The sequence below is a fragment of the Protopterus annectens genome, chromosome 7.part0, assembly GCF_019279795.1.
Source record: "Protopterus annectens isolate FY-2018-M chromosome 7.part0, PAN1.0, whole genome shotgun sequence".
NCBI lineage: Eukaryota > Metazoa > Chordata > Ceratodontiformes > Protopteridae > Protopterus > Protopterus annectens.
Window position 1 is genome coordinate 379798454 of NC_056739.1, and position 17729 is coordinate 379816182.

The 17729-nt window shown below is 41.5% G+C and overlaps 1 protein-coding gene across 2 annotated transcripts in view; it reads left to right on the forward strand.

Moving 5' to 3' along the window:
• The window catches only part of SLC16A1 (solute carrier family 16 member 1), a 633088-nt gene that overhangs the window by 200844 nt on the left and 414515 nt on the right, over positions 1-17729 (forward strand). Inside the window, exon 2 of one of the 2 annotated variants that reach the window (XM_044076944.1) lies at positions 12063-12226. The exons of the other annotated variant lie outside the window; for it this stretch is intronic. The gene's annotated coding sequence lies outside the window, so the exon portion shown is untranslated. The remainder of the gene's footprint in view (positions 1-12062; positions 12227-17729) is intronic. 2 annotated transcript variants of the gene reach the window in all.

Below are 17729 nucleotides of genomic sequence, written 5' to 3' on the forward strand. Positions count from 1 at the left end.
AATAAGGTTGCATTGAGAAAGTAAAATGCAAAATCCAGTCATCGGTGATCTGGGAGGCAAACTTCCTGCATCCATCATTATGGGTCTTCGACTCTCCCCGTAGCCCCTTTATTCGGAAATTATTTAGTCTTGAGGTAGTTACACATTTGCAGCAAAATCACACTTTATTTGGTGGTGCATTCAGTTACTTTTCCATTAGTGGTTTCTTCATAACAACCTGAAGGTCTATGATGTTTGGAAACTTCAGCTGTTCCATCTCTCACTTCCTTTGTCCTAAACCCTGTTATGGTATAATAGGTTAGAATATTAATTTCAGTTTAATACTTCTTTATAACATAGGGTTATTCATCCTGTTTTAAATACTTAAGTTCTTGTATGAAGTGAGGTGTTAATGTTCATGTATAAAACATTTTGTGAAACCAGTACTAAAGTATAAGAAGGCAGCTTATTGTTACAACACAATACAGACTGCCCAGCTGGAACCAGTTTAGCGATCTTCTTCTTCTTTTCCTGGTTAGGGGTCACCACAGCAGATCACCTGTCTGCTCATGATTGGCAGTAGAGTTTTACAGTGTCGAGTTGCCAGCCCAGCACCCAACCTTCCACGGAAGACACACACACACACACACACACACACACACACACACACACACACACACACACACACACACACACACACGCGCACACACACACACACACACACACACACACACACACACACAGGGCCAATTTAGAGTGTCCAAGCATGTGTTTGGGGTGTGGGAGGAAACCGGATCACCGGGAGGAAACCCACATGACCACAGGGAGGACATGCAGACTCCGCACAGAAGGCACCCCAGCTGAGGATTGAACCGGAGATCCTCTTGCTGTGAAGTGACAGCACTAACCGCTGCACCACCGTGGTACTGTGTGAAAAATGAACAGTATAAAGATATGATGGATCTTTTGATGTTATAGTCTGTTTACTATTACTTCATTTGAGGAGGTCTAAGAAACATATTTTTGGCCGTTTATGACCCAGATCTATAAGATACCACCATTTAGATTTATGTAAGCCTTTAAGGGAAATTGTGATGGGATTATTGTTCATAGGTTCATAGGTTCATAGGTTTATACTAGGCTATCTGCCCTAAGGCATTTATAAGCCTACCTTATATGAAAAATACTGTGCCCATTAGTTTGTTGTGCCTCTGTCCAGCAGTGACACAGAGATGATTCCATCTCCCATCCACAGGTCTAGATTTCTCTTGAACAGAGTCAGCGAGGTGCTCTGCCTCACATGGACCGGGATTTTATTCCACAGCATAGGGAGTCTCTGAGTGATAAATCTATCCCTCCAGCACGCCCTATTTATATCCGTGCTAAGGTTTAAGTCGCTTGCTCTAGTGGTTTTGGTAGATTTGGATTTTTGAGGTGGAGCATGTCCATTAATTCGGGTTGGACATGGCCTTGTATGTCAGGCACATGTCACCTCTGAGCAGACGGTATGCGACTGAGTAGAGCTGGAGTTTCTTCAATCTGGCAGCATATGACAGATTTTGGAGTCCCTTTATCCTTTTGGTGAGGAACTTTTGGGGTCTCTCCAATTGCTGCAGATGTCGGTGAGATACATCCCGAATGGGGCATTGTACTCTATCATTGGTCTGATAAGTGAAGAGTACAGGGGAACAATGACCTCACTAGATCTGGATGTGAATCCCTTCATGATCAGGTGGGCAATGTAGAAGGTCTTTCTAACCACTTTAGCAATGTGAGTGTCAAAAGAAAGGCCACTGTCAACCTGGGTCCCCAGGTCCCTGATAACCTCTTCTGTGCTTAGTGGATTGCCACCTATATGGTAGCTTGGGGTTACCTTGTTTTTCCCGAAGGGTATGACTATACATTTTTTGGCGAACTTCAGGCCATGGCTCTGGCACCAGCTATCTGTTTCCGTGAGTCCCTTCTGAAGGATATCCGTGTCCGATGCACTTTCCACTATGGCCCTGTTTGCAGTCGCCTGCAAACTTTGTCAGCCAAAGTCCTCCCATGTTGGCCTGTACTTCTGAGAAGTAGATGCCAAACAATAGGGGGCCAAGGACCGAGCTCTGTGGGACACCACTTGTGACCGGCTTGGAGTCTGACACAGCGCCAGCAACTCTAACCCTGTGGGTTCTGTCCTTCAGTTTGCAACCCATCTTGTGACATATGGGTTTACATTTAAGCTGGTAATTTTCTACAATACCTGCAAGGTCAAGGTAGGCTGTATGGACTGCCTTTCCTCATCAATGGCCTTGGTGACTGTTTTGAAGAAGTCGACCAAGTTCAAAAGGCATGATCTTCCCTTGACAAAGCCAAACTGGGTCGGGTCCAATGTCTGCAAGTCCCCTATATCTTTGTTTATGAGCTCCATTATGATCCTCTCCATAGCTTTGCAGACTAGACTTGTTAAGCTTATATTACCAGGGTCCGTGGGACCACAGTTGCCGTCGCCTCCTTGGGCACGTATCCTGTGGTAAGGCTGAGATTAAACAGCTGCCTTATGTGCGGTTAATTCCTCATTTAGCTTGTATAGCACACAGCCGGGGACACCATCCGTCCCATTGATGCTGTGTTTTTAGCTAGAGAGCAGCTTTCACCTGCGCATTTGAGATGTCCGGGAGGCTACACTCGGCTGGGATAGTTATCTCTCCTTTAGGGGGGGAGAGGGGGGTGAAGTTTGCACTGAACCTGTCTGCCAGTATGTTGGCAATGTCTGTGGGTTCAGTGATTTTTGTATCATTTTGGACTAATTCTGAGCATATCTGGGAGTTTCCACTCAGGTTCCTAACATAGCTGAAAAAGGCCTTATGATTGTCCTTTGAATCCATGGCAATTTTTCTCTCAAAATTGGCCTTAGTTGATTTTATGAGTGCTCGTAATTTTTACTAATAATGATCAGGGTGACTTTTATGGATTTTGTTCTATCATGTAATAGCTTTCTCCTCTTATTGTAAAGTTTGTTAATGGCTGGGGTCCACCAGACTGGACGTTTGCCCTTTGTGGAAAGAGTCTTGGTTTTATTTGGGATTGCCTGATCCATGCAGTCCTGGAGGTGTTCATAGAAGGCATTTGTAAGGGCTTGTTTCCTCTGGCTCAGGGGCCTGGAATGATACCACACCAGTCTTGAGTAGTGTGAAGTTTGCTTTAGAGAAGTTCTTCACTATGGTCTTTTTGTTTGGGGTGGGGCGGATGTGGATTTCCATTGAGATTAGTTTATGATCAGATCTCACCAATGAGGGATATACTTCGTGTGGAGCATTTTGTCCCCATGTTTGTGACAATGAGATCTAGTATATTTTCTCCTCTCGGAACAGTGACTAGCTGTTCCATGGCATTTGAATTTATGAACTCCAGGAACCAAAGTTAGGGCTTGAGTAATGTTCCCAGTCTATATTCGGTAGTTGAAGTCCCCAATATGATGGTGTTTTGAGATACATTTATACCCTCCAGTGTCTTCAGGAAGGCTGTGTGGGGTTCGTGAGTTTGAGAGGGTGGCCTGTAGCATGCTACATTTTGTAAAGCAGTTTTGCCTATCGTTAGTTGCACCTGGATGGTTTTCGGCTTAGATTGGTGCCACCAACCTGGAGGTGTGGGTATCCTTTATGAGTATGGATACACCCTCCTTTGTGGTGTGGTCTGGGTTTTGGGGCCGGACGCATGATATGAGGTAAAACCTAATAGTGCCGGGTGCTCTCAGGAGCCTTGAACCAGGTTTCAGTTACAGCACCATACTGAGAAGGGCCTCGAAAAGGCATTTTGAGATTTAGACTTCTGGCATTGAGCAGCATTACCCTCAGTTTCTTCCCATTTTTGTTTTCTAGGGTGGTAGGTTTAGAATTTGAGCCTGAATGACACCAGACATTAAGCCAATTGTTAAAGCTGATCATCTTGTCTCTATATTGTGGCATCATTCTTGGTGAAGGAAGGATACTGCTCAGGGTTAGGGTCATACCTGCCTGGGCTACATAATCAGAGAGCTCCTCTATGTCTCTTTTCATGTAGTCCAGGGAGGTACCCTCAGGTCGCTCACACCAGCATGGACAATGACTGTGTCATATTTGTACCCAAGTGCTTGTGTTATGTGGCGGATTCTAGACCCTCCTTGTTCAGCCTGGTTGTGTCTGACTATGGAGTCACCTATGACAAGTATGTTTGATGTTGTATTTGGCCTTTGTGGTTTATGTGTTGCTTGTGGGGTGTCTTGAGGTAGCAGTTGTTTGGGTGTTTGCTTTGGAGGCCTCTGCTGTTTAGGTAGAGTTGAGAGCTCAGCCCAGTTATTTGTGTTATGTGGGAGGAGGAGAGGGTTGTCAGTTATAACATTGCCTCAAGATTCCCAGATTCACCAGCTGGATCGAGAGGAGATTGACAACTGACCTTTGGACATGCTAGAATAATATTGGGAAATCCTTAATTGAAAACAAGGGCCAGTGGGGAGTGAGGGTGTAGTGCTTTTAATTTTTAGTGCTGACTTATATAATTGCTTTAGTGAGCAAGTGCCAGGTAACTTGAGTGCAATGTGTTACAAGTAACTAAATGCAACAGTAACTTTCTTTCAAGTGAAACAAGGAAATGCAGATATCACTAGTGATCCACAGAAGCGCTTGGCAGTTGCGTATTAGGTGGAATTAGCTTCCAGGGAAATAACAAGCAAACAAACAACAAGCATATAAACAAAGCTAGATTCAACAAGGTGAACCAATTTCAGTAAGATACAGTTCAAATATTCAGGCACTATAAACCTTTAACCAGAAATTCCCAGCTCAGAAGGGCAGAGTCCAGCCTCTTCTCCCACAAGAGTGCAGACCACGAACCTTCTTAATGTAAAATAACTGGCCTGAAGCCCAAGTGCCTAAACCAGAACTAATACACTTGGACACTGGGCTCTCAATCAGCAGTTCCCAACTTAGAAGGATGAAAGCTACCTGTCCAAACAACTGGTCTGTTTTAAGCATTTTATTTTTGAGGTAATAAGTTTTTCCTTCAGCTGTTTTTTTTTTTTTTTCTATTGGAATCAGCGTCCAAGGGAAATAAGGTGTTTTGAAACCTTAATGAAATTTAAAAGGGAATTAAATAATTATACACTATACAGAAATTTTCATAATGCTCCAAGCTAATAATGACTTCAGTCACAATGTTGACAATTTGTGAATTCAGTTTTCATTGTATAAGGGATAAGAAGCCATGCCCTGATGATTTTGTTGTAAATATTTCTAGATTAAATTGTACTTTTAGATGCACTCCCTTCAAATTTTCCAGGCCACCTGTAAATTTGTAATATCAGACTCACCAACAAAAAAACAAGACTCTCTGGAGGGGTATTTTCCTAAATCAGTATATTCATAACCTATGGAATAAGTTACTGTTACAAGTAAAGCAAAGCATTACTTTGTCTGACTTTAAGGCTAGTCTTGATGATTGCATGGGTATTTAAAAATTTGCTTGACTTGGGTAGTGGAAACTATTAAGAAGTGATACAGAGCAGCAGTGACGTTTTGAGTATGTCTACTTAAAGGGGTATATGGTTAGGCCATCTAGGGTTTCTGTGCTTGCCTAATCTTGTTCCTATATTCCAGTGTTCCGGCAGAGGTTTGTAAGTAATAGATAATGTATTCTTATTGGGTAAATACATGTTCAGTTGCAAGGTAATTAACTGTATTGGATTATCGTAGCACTTGGCTCTGGACAGTGTTGTGCCAAGTTTGCAGAGTAAAGCAAGCATGCTCAATATTGTACGTTATTATATTTCATTTTTTTATATTCTGTGAACAACCAAGAAAAGAAGAGTAGCTTGATGGCCACAGTGTAATGTGGACTCAGGACACCTTGATCTTCTCACCAGCCACAGCCCCTAAACAAGGTTAGTCTGGGGCGGAAGGAGGGATATGTAGATCAGGACATTGAGGTGAGGCACTGGGGACCACTGATAGTCAGCTACAGGAGAGACTAGTATAGCTGACAAAATAATATATGGTGATGGACAGGTTGACAGACGAGATCAGACAGGAGTCCCCGTGGACTATGATGTCTGCAGATGACATTGTGATCTGTAGTGAAAGTAGGGAACAGGTGGAGGAGACCCTGGAGAGATGGAGATATGCTATAGAGAGAAGAGGAATGAAGGTCAGCAGGACTAAGACAGAATATGTGTGTGAATGAGAGGGAGGATAGAGGAATGGTGAGGATGCAAGGAGTAGAGGTGGCGAAGGTGGATGAGTTTAAATACTTGGGGTCAATAGTTCAGAGTAACGGTGAATGTGGAAGAGAGGTGAAGAAGAGAGTACAGGCAGGATGGAGTGGGTGGAGAAGAGTGTCAGGAGTGATTTGTGACATACAAGTACCTGTAAGAGTGAAAGGGAAGGTCTACAAGAGGGTAGTGAGACCAGGTATGTTATATGGGTTGGAGACAGTGGCATTGACAAAAAGGCAGGAGTTTGAGCTGGATGTGGCAGAGTTAAAGATGTTAAGATTTGCACTGGGTGTGACGAGGGTGGACAGGATTAGGAATAAGTATATTAGAGGGTCAGCCCAGGTCGAAGGTTTGGAGACAAAGCCAGAGAAGCAAGATTACATTGGTTTGGACATGTGCTGAGGAGGGATGCTGAGTATATTGGAAAAAAGATGCTATGGATGAAGCTACCAGGTAACAGGAAAAGAGGAAGGCCTAAGATAGGGTTTATGGATGTGGTGAGAGAGGACATGCAGGTGGTTGGTGTGACAGAACAAGATGCAGAGGACAGGAAGAAATGGAAACAGGTGATCCACTGTGGCGACCCCCAACGGGAACAGCAGAAAGAAGATGATGATGATATATATATATATAAAATCAGAACTAAAGAAGTCAAGTATTATCAGATATAAGATGACCTACAAACATTCCCTGAGTAGTTATTTATGTAATGTGTGTCTTTCTTAATATGAATTAACTTTGCAGAATTTGCCTGACACCTCATATGGTAATCCCTGTATTGCAAGCATTGAGAATATTGGCATCCGCATAAGGTTGATTTTGGGTATTAATGGCCACCTTCTCACTGTAGTGGTTTCTTGTGCACTTGTTTGTTTTAACCTATTTTTGGACATGCATACTTTTGCAAGGATGCATAAGATCTTTTGAGAAGAAAGGCAGAAAGAGTATAAGAAAGTAGTACTTTAAAAGTATTTGCTACCGCTTCCAGTAAAACTAATCTACCTCTGCCATGGATGTTGTGTTGAAGACATGGCCTTGTTTTCTGTATACTGGCCTGTGCAGAGTGGATCTTGATTGGGCAACAGTTAGCAACTGTTCATTTTTAGCAGAATGATTGCACTAAACAAGCTTGTCACAGCCTTGGAGAAATTTGTGCCATTGTTACAACTCTATACTGTGTCTTTCATGCTTTTGCCAGTTGTCCCTGACTAATAAGTTTACACTGCAATCAGCATGTAAGTAGAACAGGTCTCGCTATACATAACCATGGAGTAGATCATGTCAACATATTGAGAAGTAACTTATTGCATTTTAGAATTGTTTCTGACAGAAACAGTGTTGTTTGACAATAAAATTATCTGCAGTCGATTTGCTTAAGTTTTGTTTCTTTTTGAAATTTTTTTGTGGATACCCATTCGACATTTAGCATCACAGACTTTGTCTGCATTAACGGGTCTGCATAAGACAGCACAACTCTGTTTAGGCTAGAGTGGTACAATCTGGATATACTTTGCTAGTTAAGAGGTCTCCATATATCCCATGATCTGCTACTTTTTCTACCTTTCCACAACACATTCCATGGCCATAGAAGTAGAGATGCATATCACCTTTTCCCAGAGCAGTAGCAGGCTTAAAGTTATAAAGCCAAAATAATTTATTTTGTTTAAATAATACGGGCTTAGTGAAAGACTGGATGAACTAAGTTGTTTTCTGGACTTTATCCTTAACCATATGACACTACATCCTTTACTTCATAGCGGGAACTTTGCTTTTTCATATTTAATACCAGTATGCAGTAATTTCCATCTTCTTAGTTAATGTTGTATTATTTCAGGCTATGCATTTTATAACTTTAGTGGTGTAATTTCTGTTTTAAATGTGTAATTTTAGGGCCACAATCAGTAAAATGTTCCATAACCATTCTGATGTAGGCAGCACCACTGTACACCTTTCCAGTCTTGGAGAGACATTATGAAGAGACACAAAATGTAGCAATCTAATAATAAATGACAGGTTACAAACTGTCATTGAGGGATAGTAGAATTGTTGTCACTTATACAATAATAATGAATGGCATGTTACAAGCTGTCATTGAGGGTTAGTAAAATCGTTATTACTTATACAGTCTAATAAAAGGATTGCAGGTTAAAAGCTGCCATTGAGAGATAGTAAAATTTTTATCACTTATACAATCTAATAATGGATGGTAGGTTACAAGCTGTCATTGAGGGATAGTAAAATTTTTATCACTTATACAATCTTAATAATGAATGGCAGGTTAAAAGCTGTCATTGAGGGATAGTAAAATCATTATCACTTATACAACCTAGAAATGGATTGTAGATTATCACTTGTACAACCTAATAATGGATTGTAGGTTACAAGCTTTCACTGAGGGATAGCAAAATAGTTATCACTTATACACAGTTGGGGGGCACCAAATCACATTGTCTGGACCCCTCATCTGGCAGCTTGTCTGCCTGACATACAGCTTGCGAAGTGGAGCAGAATTTTGAGGGGAAAGCAAGACATAAGTGAGCACTGGAGGGAAGGTTGGAAGATTTTGCAAAGGCTGAATAAGGTGTGTTAAACTATGGAAGACCAAGCCAAGGTGACAGAAGAGTAAGGAAGATGTGAAAAATACATACAATAACAGGTTTCTCTACATTTGTGTGCATATATGTATGCACAGTGCTGCAGCTAAAATGCCCAAAATGCCATTGCAAGAACTTTCCTTTTCTCCTGCACTAATAGTCAGACCATGTATCACAGGTGATATTGCATAGCCAAACTTTTTTGTCATATGTAAGCTGTACCCTTTAACATGAGGTACTTGATATTCTTGCCTGTAAAGTAAAAATGCTGTCTGTGATGTAGGCAGGTGAAGTGAGTTTAGCTGTTTTTTTTTATCTAAAAGGTGATGTAGCCAGCATACTCTGCATATTACTGACACTGCAATGTCAGAGAGTGCGTGTTTGTTGTTGCTGTGTAACACTTGTTCATGTGTCTTACTAGATTGGGCATCTTCTGTGCCACTGTCCATAAAGAACGTAATATAAAGGTTTAGTGTTGTGCAGACATGGATAAACAAGGCATCATTGTGCAATCATTCCTAGCTGAACTTTGGCTCTGATTTTAAGGAAGGATTAGGTAAATATTTGCTGTTTAAACATTATGCTTCTTTGACTTACATGTTTTGTAATTCTGGTAGTTCTTCATATTACTTTTGTCAAGGAATGGCATAGGAGGTTGGAGTTCACAGGTGGAAGGGAAATTGTGTAAGTAACCAGTACAGGCAAGTTAACCTATTGCACTTTTATTTCTGTCTGCTTTAGTGTATCCTCTTTACTGTTTCCCATTCCTCCCTAAACTCATCTCCTTCTTAATGGCAGTAGTCATCTGTGTCGGTCACATGTATTAATCCAAAATTCTTGCACTCCCAGTTCTCCTAACGCCCCTTCATATCACTAAGCACTCCATATCCTTTTGTAACTAATCTATATTCCCTTATTATTTTCTATAGGTTTATCTTAATACAATGATCAAACTGTGTGTGTTACACTGTACAAAGTGTCTGTGTTATATTTATGTAACTCTTTTCAAACAATGACCTTAAATATGACATACTATATACATACACATTTGTCAGTTCTGTTTATCTGTTTGCTTGAAAATGTTGTGGAGTCTTTCTCCCAACAATTCATAGTGAAGAGTCTCTTAGCAAAGTCAGGTTATCCCAGTTAACAAACAAATATGCATGCACACATAATGTTTTCAAATAATGTTGTGATAAATCGTTACATTGTCATTTCAGCAATTGTTTAAGAAGCATCTTCTAGGGATAGTGATGCAAGAAGGACTCCTAAAATTAATGGTGTGTTTTTTTTATAAATATTGTAGTTTCCTTGAATCAGGTCTGGAATTTTTTTTTTTAACTGATTCCTTTCTTGGATGTAAAGTAACATAAGAAGTGGAAGTATTGTTAGGAGAGTGTGTGTGTGTGTGTGTGTGTGTGTGTGTGTGTGTGTGTGTGTGTGTGTGTGTGTGTGTGTGAGAATATACAGGCATGACGGTTGTTTGCCTAGTCTGGCACCATGAGTAATTCTTTGGTGGTCTGCTGTTCTGATTTATATCTAACAGTGTTTGGTTTTGTGATCTGTATCTCATTAACATTCATGACCTCTCATTCTTATGCACATGTGCAGTTACTGCCTCGTGACAGCAGTACAGAAAAGCTGGTTGATTTAACAGCTACTGCTGTGGAACAAACTCACACATTAGGCAGCAGTTACTACATTTTCAACAAAACTGTACAGATATTTGAACTATAGGTAAAGTTTTTTAAAATAAATAATTTAACTGCATGGTCAGAATACCCTTGTTTGTGTGTGTGTGTGTGTGTGTGTGTGCTACATGTATCTCTGGCAGCATATATGAAAATATACCAGCTATGTCCTGAAGTTTAGCATCAACAATCCTGGGAGGAGGCCATACTTAGGCTTATGTAGTCACAGGCTGGCTAAACACAAGTCTGAGCTCCCAGAAATCCACTGAAGCCCTCTCCCCTTGTAAAAGCCAAGGTACTACAGTAGTTAAACATTATAATTAGGGGCTTGATGGCTCACATGGTGATTGCAGGGTACGTAATAGATAAGGTATACTAGCTTACAATAACCACACAAATGAAAGAAGGGTAATTGGGGAAGGAATGACAAGAGGTTGAGGAAGGATGGTGCATTGATAGACAGCAACGTTTTGCAGCCTAGTATCAGAGCCTTACTGGATCAAAGTCATTTTACAAACAAGAATAATTAACTAACTTTGCTGAGGAAAAAAAGAGAGCCCTAGTGGGTTGGTGACATGGTGAATCATGAAGGGGGTATAGTAGCTTGATGGTTTCACAGCAGTGCATTTCCCCTACAAATTTCACATGCCCTGGTATTTCTAAAAACAAAGTAAATGACTGATGTTTATGGTTGAGTTTGATTTTTTTTTCTTGAGTGAGGGTTGAGAAATTGGTCACAACAACTGCCAAGCTTAGTCATGCAGACTCAGCTTGCTCTGTGTGTGTGTGTGTGTGTGTGTGTGTGTGTGTGTGTGTGTGTGTTCATATGTGATGAAGATGACAATTCTGAAGAAGAGTTTGAACTAGGGAACATAGATCATATGTGATGAGGATGACAATTCTGAAGAAGAGTTTGAACTAGGGAACATAGAGAAGTCTCATGAGACCTTTGGATCCTGTCATCTCTGCTGTAGTCACTCATGCCACTGAAAATGAAGGAGGCTCGGCTTCTCTGAACTGGGTCCTATTCAGTTTGTACTTTCCCCACTGTGAGACACCTTTGCTATTTGTTCTTTTCCTGAGATTTGGATTAGTTCCAAAAGTTTCTCATTTTGTCAGTAGCCAACATCATAAGTTTGGATGAAACGAGTCTTTATTTAGGAGCTGAAGAGAAAACAAGATGAGGAAAAAATCTTGAGAGCCCAGCCTTTTTAACACACACAAATATTACTGTTGATTTAAATATAGGTGTACCTTGTCAGTGCTATTATGATTTGGGACTCAAGAAATATAAACAGAATAAACAACTGCATGATATGTATTTACTGGTTTTGTGTCGTCACCATTTATGTGCAGAACCTGAATTCCTAAACTGAAACCACCGACTTTGCCATAGTTAAAGGTGTGCATGACTGTGTATCTGTAATGTAATTTTTCTTTGTTTCTGTCTGCATTGGAGCTTGGTTTCTTTTTGCTGAGAGTATTAGGTTTTCTGTAGTGTACATGGGTACTGCTGAAGTCTGGTGTCACTGATGTCACTGAATATTGAATTCAATGGATATTATTTTTCAGATTCATTCCAATGAAGACAAATTCATGAACTAGAGAGCGCACTTTGACATTAAAGTAAGGGAAAATATTCATAAAATAACTTGGAAGAGAAGTATAACCAGTCTGGACATAAGTTTCTAAAAATCAGCACTTACAAGAGACATCATCAGCAGACAGCCAGAGCAGTAAGTTCATCTAACTTCCATCCTTGTTTGTCTGTGCTCTCTTTAATTATGGATGTTAAAGTGCAGAGTTTGTTTAACCCATAATGAACTGGATCTGGTTCTTCATAACCCCTTTTAGCCAGTACCTGAACACGTAAACATGCAGTGTGTATAAGGACACTTGATAGAGTACCCAATGAACAGGCATATTTTAGGAGGTGGGAGGAAACTAAATTATCCAGGAAAAAAATGCAGACATGGAGAAACATGCAAACCTCACATATACTGACTACTGTTTAGGAGTGAAACCTGGAGCTATAATGAAGAAACGTTAACCAGAGAGTCGCAGTACAAAGTGTGTCAGTAGCTTTGATACAGAATGTGATTACATAGCAATGGCTGAAAATATGTCTTTGTTTAGGGGATTCATCATGCTGTGTATCTTACTATACAGAAATGTATTATGCAAGCTGTCATGGCAACCATAAGATGCCTAGCTATAGACAGCTTTAAACAGACAAACTAAAAAAAGTTATTTTCAACCTTTTCAGGTAAAACAAATGTTTAAAAAGGTCACACAGGAAAACCAATTAGTTAAAAACACAAAAAGAAAAATCTAGCAAAGCTAGAATTTCCACTGTGTGATACCTTAAACCTCTTGAATCAGAGGCAACATGGGCTGTATGCTTTAAGGATATCAGGTGTTTCAGCTAAATGGCAATTTTGAATGGCCATGACTTTTTTCTTTTACTTTTAACATTTTCAAGTTATTAGTAGTGCTCACCTCCCAAATCAAGCAGGGCCTTACAAGATATCCCTAGTGTAAATTTGTGTCTGCCCATCCTGTCATCAAGAATTGCATATTAGGATATTTCTTTCAGAGTATAAGAAATAAAGAATTTTTAAGCATAATCTTTCTATTAGCAGATGACACCAGAATCGGCTAGTTTGTGCACTGGAAGGCAACAACGTGCATAGCAATCATCTTGACAAGCCTCCAGTAACATTACTGATAAAGCTTTCCTAGTATGAACAATACTTGTGTTTGCATAATTTGTACCTATGGTGTCGTCTTTGATGGAGTGTTTTGAAGAACTGTTCTAGTATTCTGAAACAAGAGGACCCTTCCTTCCATTACAGTAGCACACAATAATTTTTATCAGTGGAACATGTGGTGTTTAAAGTCTTGTTAGCACTGTGAGGAGGTGTAATCACCCAGTTGTATACAGGGCTGAGCAGAATAACAAGAAAAAATAATGTGATGATAAAACACTAATCAGAAGTTGTGTGTTTGATTTTTACTCCATGCTTGCTACTGGTGTTATTCCACTAAAAGACTCATGTTTTATTTTACTTTTATTCTGGTGGTGTTTTTTTTTATCTACTATTTCAGTGTGTGTATGTAAATAACATCATGAAGTTATGGCTTGGAAACTGGGAATCTCATGGACTGTTAGGCTTATTTAAAGTCTGTTACCATGTGCCACTCTGACAATTAATCAGATATTTTGTACCCCATTTCCTACTCTTTCAAAGTCTGTGAATTTTATCCCACCCTCCTGTGTTGACTCTGTCTGTGAGTGGATGCCATTTTAGACAAATCTACAGGGATTCCTCTGTTGTAAAGTTTGTGATCCGATATTGCCCTCTTCATTTTATTTACCTGTGGGTATTGGTTGGAATCCTCAGAACCGATCGGCCGCTTTATTACAGCTTGAGCTTCCTGACTTGAGCTCCTCCCTATACCCACAGTTCCATGCTCCTCAAAGTACCTCAGATGTCAATTGCTGCACATTGCTTCAGCAGCGAGTTCACCTGGCTGGTGAGCTTCCTCTGGTGAAAGTTAGTTTGTTGGGTTCTTTTGAGTGCTTTTTCTCTTATATTCTTCCTCTTCAGTTTAAGAGTTCTAGTGTGCTTGCGGTAGTTACTTCTCTAGTTTAAACTTAGGTTAATTGTTTCTCTTTTAGTCGGGTTTCTGTGCGGCTAGTCCTCTCTCTCTTTCTCCCTCTCCTTTTCCAAAAAAAAAAAAAATTTTAATGATGTCCAAGAAACCCCAAGGTTTTAAGAAATGCGCTTCCTGTGGGCGGAAGATTCCCTTGTCTGACGCCCACAGTGAGTGTGTTTATTGCTTGGGGCCTTCTCATCTTGAGGCCCCTTGCATGATTTTTCAGGCTTTCCACCCCTCGACTCTGGCGGATAGGAGGAGTAAGCTGGTCCTTAAAGCTTTGCTGCCTCCTTCCACCATCTCAGAGGTACTGTCAACTTCAGGCGCTCAGCTCTCTCCTAAGAGGTGTAACCAAATCTGGAAAAGCAGGAAGCGCTGTCCTGTGTGTTCATCCTTGGAGCCACCTTAAAAGGTTCCGAAGTTGTTGTACCTGACTTGGTTGGCACCAAGCTCAGTACTGACCTCTTCTCCTCCGCCCTGGTCACCCTCTGTTGTCCCGGGGCCATTTGACTTGCTACTAACTCCTCCTGTGTCAGCGCCCAGCTCGGCTCTGAGCTGGTGTCTTCCAGGACTTGGAAGGAACTGGAAACATTATAGCCAATCCCAAAGTGAGTGGACAGGATTCTCAGTGCCCCCGCAGGTAAGTTGTTTTGGGCCAAGTGTATCCGTACTTGTCTCACTTTACAAGACTACCAAGGGACTTAGTAAAGGAACTTTCCAGCTCAACCCCAGGGTCCATGTTCACCGAGGATCAGAAAACCTTTTCGTCCAGACTGAACACCCTACAGTCACTAGCCAGTGTGGCCATGAGATTGATTTCCCATGCTGCAGAGGGTACCTCAGGGGCTGCCGGTTCAGGCATTGCCATGAGGCATCATGCCTGGATGATGCTGTGCGATTTCGTGGAGCCTTTCAAACAAGCCTTTATTAATGCCCCCTTTGATGGCTCCACCTTGTTTAGACCAGCTGTTCATGAGACTCTCTCCTGGAATGAGAAGGATAGAAAGACCTTGTCTGGTGTCGGAATACATTTCTATGTGCCACAGATGACCTTCTCCAGGAACCAGTGTGAGAGTAAAAAAATATGGTTTTGAAAGTCACAGGGTCGTTTGCAGGACATTCAGGGAGAATTTCCCCCCAAGGCAGAGAGGGAAATAATCAAAATGGAAGATGCCACTCACATGGCTGAGGGGTCTGCAAAATCAGGGGTGGTGGGAAACCTCTCAGGACAAGCTGTTCCAGCAATCCTGAACAGTTGCCCAATGTCCTCCTCTGGAGGCACTTGAGGGGGGGGGTGATTCTCCTTGTACCCAGAAGCCTGGGAGGCCACCACATGTGACATATGGGTGCTAAAGATCATATCATATCCATTGGATAGTTAATTCCCGTTCTGAAAATTCCCAGGAAAAAACGTGTGCTCCTTGATGTTCCACCCAATCAGAGGGAGGACTCAGTCCACGAAATAGAAAAGCTTTTGCAAAAAAAAGTCATCCTAGAAGTGTTCCCTTATCAAGTTGGATCGGGCTTTTACTCCAGATTCTTTTTAGTACTCAAAAATACAGGGGACTTAAGACATGTTGTGGATCTGACCTCTCTGAACAAATTGATAAAGCACACGAAGTTCAGGATGGTCACAATCTAGTCCATCCAGCCTCTCTTGAAGGCAGAGGGATGGATGTGCTCTTTGGACCTGAAGGACGTGTACTACTATATAAAAATGGACAGACATTCCAGGCAATTCCTACATTTCAGGCTGGGAGCCATTCATTACCAGTTCAGGTCACTCCCACTTTGGTATCTCAGACTGCAGGGCTACCAAATTTTTCCATATCTGGACAGCTGGCTTCTGACTGCTCCAGCTAGGCATCTACACTTTCAAGCCAGAGACTACTTACTACAACTGACCCCAACTCTAGGAATAACTGTCAACATGCAGAAATCCCAGTTGAATCTGGTTCAGGTCATAGATTTCATTGGGGCTCATCTGAATACAAGGACATCCTGTGCTTATCTGACGACAGATAGGGTAACGAATCTAAGAAGTCATAACAGACAAATTCTAACCATGCCTCAGCCTCCATCCGTTTAGTTCTCAGGGAACTAGGTTCAGTGGAGGCCACAATAACTGTTCTACACATGGCTAGTTTCCAAATGAGCCTATTGCAATGAAAGTTAGCAGTTCAATGGTCACTACTCTGGAATCCTCTCGGTCTTCCCATAAAACTGACATGTGTGTGCAAGGAATCTCTGCTTTGGTGGCTTCACTCTGCAGACATTACTCAAGAACCACAGATGCCTCCCAGTTAGGGTGGGGGGGTCATTATCTGGGCTGAACAGTCTGAGGCATGTGGACGTCCCCGGAGACCAAGTTACATGTCAGTGTACTGGAGATGAGAGTGGTTCTTCTAGCATTGCAAGAACCTGACAGCTTTCTACCTCTGGGGACTATTACAGTTCAAATGCGAACAACATGTCAGTAGTTTGGTACATCAACAAACACGGAGGAACCAGGTCCTACCCCATATGTCAAGAACCAGTGAGGGTTTGGTAGTGGGCGATCTCTACCAATCGCTTTCTGGTAGCAATGAACATTCCGGGGGAGTCCATTATATTAGCAGACTGGCTTAGTCAAGTATTACTGATGCTTCATGAGTGGTCTCTGAATCAGTCAATGGCAGACATGATCTTCCACAAATGGGGTCTCCCCTGCTGTTTGCATCCCCTTTCAACAACAAATGCAGTAGGTACTTTGCCTTGATCCCTTCTCAGGGACAGTCATCCAGGGATACTCTTGTCCATGCCTGGCCCTCCAGTGTTCTCTATGCCTTTCCTTCTATACCACTAATTCCCAAGTTCTTACAGAAAGCTTTCAGGTTGTAGAGAAAAGTAATCTTCGTTGCTCCCTTTTGTCCTCAACAAACCTGGTTCACCTTCCTTTGGTCTCGTCTGGTTTGCCCTCCGATGAGGTTGAATCTGGTCCCAAATCTGCTCCTCTCACCCATCAGGGCATCCCCATCTGGACATACAGGGTCTGAAGTTAACAGTATGATTTCTGCACTTCCGATGATGGCAAGATTTTCCAGGCTTTCTTCCCCTGTTCAAGATATTTTGGTCTCCTCACATAAGTCTTCGACACACAAGATTTATAAAAGCAAGTGGAAGAGATTGTTTGTTTGGTACTGAACAATGACAAGTAGATCCTTTTTCAGCACCAGTTGTGGTTTTAATTGACTTTTTGGCTTCCCTTTGAGGTGATGGAACTAGTTATTCTACTGTCAGTCGGCAGCCATGTCCGATTTTCATTTTGGCTTTGATTCATTATCCCTTGCTTTTTCTAAGGTTTGTAAGCTTCTCTTAGGGGCATTTTCCAGGTCCGGCCTCCAGTGAAAGGTCTTGCTCCACTGTGGGATATAACGATGATTTTGCAAGCTCTAGTCCACCCGCCCTTTGAGCCTGCAGCTGCTGTGGATTTGAAATTCCTTTCTTGGAAAACTCTTATCTAGTAGCTTTCACGTCTACAAGAAGAGTGTCTGAACTTCAAGCCCTTTCTTCTAAATTTCAACAATTTTTCACAAGGAT